This window comes from Myodes glareolus, chromosome X (assembly GCF_982192425.1).
Source record: "Myodes glareolus chromosome X, mMyoGla1.1, whole genome shotgun sequence".
Taxonomy (NCBI): domain Eukaryota; kingdom Metazoa; phylum Chordata; class Mammalia; order Rodentia; family Cricetidae; genus Myodes; species Myodes glareolus.
Genome location: NC_142053.1, coordinates 33299479 through 33306087, shown reverse-complemented (window position 1 = coordinate 33306087; position 6609 = coordinate 33299479). Strand labels below are relative to the sequence as shown.

General features: G+C 42.3%; 1 pseudogene; it reads right to left on the bottom strand.

The window, feature by feature from the left end:
- On the bottom strand, nt 1–104 carry LOC146889276 (small nucleolar RNA U3; annotated as a pseudogene).
- Nucleotides 105–6609: the final 6505 nt, after the last annotated feature.

Here is a 6609-nt window from a genome sequence, read left to right as displayed (position 1 = left end):
ACAGATCGCCAAGTGCATAGAAGAAATGTGTTCAGCATTGCAGTCATTGGTCAACCTGGTTGCAAGTAACGAACTATAGAAATGATCCCTGACAGTATAGTCTTCACACCTGGTTGTTCTAATACACTATTTCTTGTTCTCTACAATTTGTGACTTTAGTATCAAAATGCATGGCCAGTTACTATCTACTACCAAAAATTAAGTGATAACCGTGGAGATTGATTAGACTGAAAATTCCTGATTACTGCACATATTCTTGTGCTTCATAATTCACCGCAGCTACAGTGTAATATCTTTAATCCAGAACTGCTTTATTTTTAAAACACGCTGGTTAATTTATGTAAGGTATTACATAGCCTTTTTGTGTTGGAGACGAAATGTCATTGGGGGAATGGATTTGTCTATGTCACTTCCAGATGACTGTAGCTCTTAGAATAGAACGTTTGTGAGGGGGGGCTGTTTGATTATTTCCTGCTTTTAATCAAATACCCATTGCTACAGTGGAATACATAGGTAGGTATTTAGAGTGAAAGATAGTTTTACCTGTTTTCTTTCATTTGATTTGGCTAACTGAGGAGACTAGGAGTTGTCATTGCATTTTTTTCTGATCCATGACCTCTAAAATTCCTGTTTTCTTTGCGTTTGTAAGGGAAGAACTGAATGTTTCTCAGCCAAACTAGTTTTTCCCCACTCCTGCCCAAGTAAACGACCATTGTTTTTTTCTTTTTTTGTCTTTTATTTTATTTGATTTTTTTTATGGTTTATTTAGCTTTATTTTATGTGCATTGGTGTGAAGGTGTCAGATCCCCCGGAACTGGGTTTTCAGACAGTTGTGAGCTGCCATGTGGGTGCTGGGAATTGAACCTGGGTCCTCTGGAAGAGCAGTCAGTGCTCTTAACCACTGAGCCATCTCTCCAGCCCCTATTTTATTTTATTGATATTTATTGAGCTCTACATTTTCTCTGCTCCTTTCACTGCCTCTTCCCTCCTCCCTTCAATCCTCCCCCAAGGTCCCCATGCTCCCAATTTACTCAGGAGATCTTGTCTTTTTCTACTTTCTAATTCCCATGTAGATAAGATCTATGTAAGTCTCTCTCAGTGTCCGCATTGTTGTCTAAGTTCTCTGAGATTGTGGTTTGTTGGCTGGCTTTTTTTGCTTTATGTTTAAAAACCACCTATGAGTGAGTACATGTGATAGTTGTCTTTCTGTGTCTGGGTTACCTCACTCAAAATAATGTTTTCTAGCTCCATCCATTTTCCTGCAAAATTCAAGATGTCATTATATTTTTTTTCTGCTCCATTGTGTAAATGTACCACATTTTTCTTTTCCATTCTTCGATCGAGGGGCATTTAGGTTGTTTCCAGGTTCTGGCTATGACAAACAAATCTGCTATGAACATAGTTGAACACATGTCCTTGTGGCAAGATTGAGTATCCTTTGGATATATACCCAAAAGTGGTATTACTGGGTCTTGAGGAAGGTTGTTTCCTAATTTTCTGAGAAATTGCCACACTGACATGCAATGTACCAGCTTGCATTCCCACCAGCAATGCAGAAGTGTTCCCTTTTCCCCACAACCTCTCTAGCATAAATTGTCATCAATGTTTTTGATCTTGGCCATTCTTACAGGTGTAAGATGGCATCTCAGAGTTGTTTTGATTTGCATTTCTCTGATGACTAAGGATGTTGAGGATTTACTTAAGTTTCTATCAGCCATTTTAGATTCCTCTGTTGAGAGTTCTCTGTTTAGGTCTGTACTCCATCTTTTTATTGTATTATGTGATCTTTTGGTGTCCAATTTCTTGAGTTTTTTGTATATTTTAGAGACCAGACCTCTGTTTGATGTGGGGTTAGTGAAGATCTTCTCCCATTCTATAGGCTGTATGTAAACCACCATTGTTAAAGTGGCACTGGACAGACTTGAGATGAGTTTCCTAGTGCCACGTGCTAGCTCGGCGTTCCCTTTACACACCTGTCTTGATCTGCTTTTGTTCCCACGACCTCTGCCTATACACATACAGTTGTATTATAGAATGGCAAAGTCTGTTGGACACGAGGAACTCTTTTCTTGCATCTTCTAGCATTTGCTGCAGTAATGAAATCCCCACTTTGAAACCTGCTAGTCTTAATACAAGAAAGAGGCAGAGCAGCTAAACAGCCTGATCTCTCTCTGTGCTTCTCTGATTAACAGCTTGGTCAATACATGGCTAATATTAGCTCATTTGACCTACTTAGACCTTAGGAAACAATTAACTGAGGGTTTTTTTTTTGGCATAGTGTGAGAATTGTATATAACCAGATATAGGAGTGTTACTGAATATACAGACAGAATTTCACATCAGTATTTTTAAATGGAAAAATTCTAGGTAGCCCCTGCTTTATGGGACTATAATGCACACCACGACAAATGTTGATTCCTCTAACATGCTGGGAATTATTTGGACTCTCCCCTGAAATGTGGTGTAGTTCCTGTGTGCCTTAGTTTAGTGATGTTTTTCTTTGTAGTCACTTGTGGTATTGTAAGTTTTTGGTGGAACCAAATGAGCCTACTATATGACAGACTTTTTAAGTAACATATATACATATATGAAATAGCTTTTATTGACAGATTATCTTCCACTTTAAATATATGGAACTGTCATGATGTCAATATTTTTACAAAGTGGAGAGAGTCCTAAAGCAAAAGGAAGAAAGGAAGAAAGGGGCCAGCCGTCGGCTATCAGGTAAAGGTGCTTGCCGCCAAACCCGAAGGCTTGGATTTGCTACCTGGGACCCACATATTGAAAGGAAAGACTCCTGTGGTTTGTCCTCTGGCCTCCACATTTGAGCTATGGCACTTTTTATAATTCCCCCAAATAAATGGACAAATGTTAAAAAACTAATAAACGATAGGGTTGGTGATGTGGCTCAGTTGGTAGAGTGTCTAGCATGTGTGAAGTCCTAGATTAATCACAACACTAAATAAACCAGGCCTGGCGGCTCAAATACCGGTAATCCCAACACACAGGAAGGAAAGGCAGGAGGATCAGAAATTCAAGGTCATCATGGCTACCCAGTAAGTTCAATGCAAGCCGGGGCCACATGACATCCTGCCTTAACAAAGCAAAACACCCTAAACCCAAGCAAACAAAAAGAAGGAAAAAATAAATAAATACAGCAAGCCCCAGCTGAAGTTCCTTCTGTGTATCTTAGATATAGAGACATACAGAGATATATTTCCTAACTCCAGCGGTAACTACACTCTGGAATTGGACTTCATATTTCCATACATGCTGGAACTCTTAGCTAGCCTTCCCTTTCTTTTTCTCTTCAGAATTTCATCATCCAGCAAGGACAAGAAATACTAGTTTCACAAGTTCATATAAACTCCCCAATCATTTTCCTCGCACCTCTGATGAGGTGTACTTTGAACCTGCTTGTTTGGAGTCCAGTGTCTTTGTTCTTGATGATTTTAATCTCTTCAAGAGTGTGGTTGCCAGCAAGCGGGCGGCGGGGAGGGGGGGGGAGGTAGCACTGAACAGATCTGGAGTCATGACTAAGTTATGTCAGCCACAAACAAGTGCTTCTCAGGCCTGGGAGATGGGTCAGCAGGTAGGGGCACTTCCCATCAAGACTAAAGACCTCAGACCAATCCCCAGGACCCACACGGTGAAAAGAAAGAACCCACTCCTTCAGGTGGACCTCTGACCTCCACACTCAATGGTGTGCCTGCATGTGCACGCGCACACGCACACACAATGTAATTTTTAATAAGTACTTCTGAGTGTCATCAAGTTTGACACTTGGGGCCAAAGCAAATATAGCAGAGTCTCTTGTTATAAGAGTTTTGTCCAAATCATATTCCAAAGTACACGCGGAACTGGGGCTGATTAGCAGAAGAAAACATCTCAGGCCAAGGGGTGAAGAAGGAAGGAGACTGGAAGTTGAGCCGTTAAAGCGGTGGCAAGATCAGAGCGTGATCTTCAATAGACGCCATGAAATCAGTTAAGGAGTAGTGACAAGGGGAGGTCATAGCTGCTGGGAAAGTCCAGGGTCAGACTGTGAAGCCAGCTGTGGTAGCACGGGCCTGGAAGGAATTCCAGCACTTGGGAGGCTGAGGCGAGGGTTTCCAGGTATTTGAAGTCAACCTGGATTGCACAGTGAGTGCCAGGCCAACCTGGGCTGTTTAGCAAGATTCTGTATACAAACAAACTGGGCCAGGTTGAGGTAAAGAGCTGTGCTGACGTGAGGGACCTGGGGCATGTCCTTTATTGATCTGTTCCTCTAGATTCATCTCCCTCTGAAGGGCCCTGTAGCCTCTGGCTGTCACACTGGCTTGGCCTTCGGAGTGGCCTGGCAAGCATTTGAGGACAATTGTCCCTTGATGAGTTTCTCTGGGCTAGTTTGTGGCTTTTTTTCCCATGGGAGACTAAGCTCCTCCTGTCTGGTAGGTAGTTCATTTCAGAGAATACTTGTTGTTCCCTAATTCAGGTAGAAGGCCCTTTCTTCCTTTGCTGTGTCAGGCAGAAGGGTGTCTACAGCCTGTTCCTTTGTTAGCCTCTGCTCTGCAATATTGGCTGTGGCTTCTCTGCACCCTGCCTAGATGTTGTAAAAGGTTGCTTTATAAAATGCTTCTTTCAAAAATCTTGAGGTCGAAAAAAAAAAAATCTTGAGGTGGGTGTGGTGACACAGCCCTTTAATCCCAATGCTTGGGAGGCAGAGGTAGGCAGATCTTTGTGCGACCAAGGTTGATGTGGTCTAGAACATTCCAGGACTACAGAGTGAGACCTTGTCTCAATAAAACAATATATATAAAAAAAGAGCATGAGTAGTGGGGAAGAGGCGGGAAGTTGGAATTGGATCTGGGAGGAGTTAGGGGGAATAGCCGGGGCTGAATATGATCAAAATATAGCACATGAAGTTCTCAATTAATAAATATTACATTAAGGAAGTCTCATCTTGAAAATATGACTAAGTAGCAGAGAATATGCTTAACATGTTGGCAAGGCTTTGAGTTTAAGCTTCAGTACTAAAAGAAAGAGCAAGGGGAAACATAAAGATATTTAGGAGTATCAAATCCTCTACTTAGGAATATGTATTAAATGCTCAAATTATTAAAATAATATTTGAGACAAGTCTCGTTTATTCTAGGCTAGCTTCAAACTCTATGTAGCTGAGGATAACCTTGAACTTCTGATCTTTCCTGCCCCTATCTTCCAAATCGTGGGGTTATAGGTATACGGTACTAGGGATGGAACCCAAGGCTTCCTGCACACTAGGCTAACACTGCCAACCGAGTTTCAACCCCAGCCTGAAATACTGAGTCCTGCAAAGACAATCTCTGATGTGCTTACTTGTGTAATGTCTGCTTCCCCTACTAAACTCCACAAGGAAAGAGACTTGCTTGTTTTATCTATTTGTTTGTTCATTTGAGAAGGGTCCCCCTCTGTAGTCCATGCTGGCCTCGAAGCCATTGTGTGGTCCAGGCTGGCCTAGAGCTCATGCAATCTCCCAGTGAGGAGGAAGGCCTCCGCCTCCCAAGTGTTTACATTACAGACGGGATTATATCTGTCTTATTCAGTGCACTGTTCATGGAGATAAGGATAGCATCTCTAAACACAGCTTACAAACATTTCTCTTTGTTTGGTTTGCAGTGCTGGAGAGGCAACCCAGGGTTTTGTGTGTGCCAGGCAAGTGTACCTTTGCCTCCAAGAAAACTTTAAAAAATTTGTATGAGTGAAAGCCAGGCCTAAGAGTGTATGCCTGTAGCCTCAGTGCTTGGTAGGTAGGGCCTGCAGCGTGAGACTCTAAGCCTGGGCTACATGAGACCCTGCTTTAAGAAAATAAGAAATTAATATATGAGTAAAAAATAGAGAGAGGCCGCTGAATTGAAAACCGAGAAGAATAATGAGTGGATAAAAAAAAAAGTTAAAAGCAGCAGTAACAGCAATTAACCATGATGGATGCGCGGTGAGTCACAGCCTTCATTAGCTACAGATTTAATGAGACAGACACTTGTTTGGACATCTTTCTCAGAAGATCCTGTGACCTCTCCGTGCCTCATAATCATATCTTCTTGTGAAGGTGGTGTGGGAATGTTCACGCCTATTTCAGGGTGTCTGCTTGGGTATCGAGATAGCAGGAGATGGTCCATTTCAACACAGCCTATGCAGAATTGCTTGAACCTTAGGAAAGCCTTCACACATTCAGAGCTGAGAAATCCAGAACACATACTTCACAGGGGTGTGTCAGCAGTGTCTGCCGAAGGCTGAAGGGAAGAGGCAGGACTATCAGGCAGCCTGAAGGTGCTTTAGGTGGGAACACCAGCAGAGGTTTTAACTTACTTGAACCCTTACCTCCCACATTACCCAGGGACTAACCTTTTTCAGCCCACTCTCTTCCTGTGAAGTATTCCCTTTTTCAGTGTGTTTGGCCAATCGGCGCAAGTTCGTACTGTACCTTGTTTGTCTCCTGTCCGGTGTAGAGCTCTCCCACTCCCAGGCTCTGGCATGATGATGAGGACACAGTCTCTATGTGATTGCTCAGAGACTAGTGGAATCACAGTTTCAGGATATTAATGATACATGCTTTAATGAAGACATTATTTTTTGGTTTGTTTTTTTAAGATT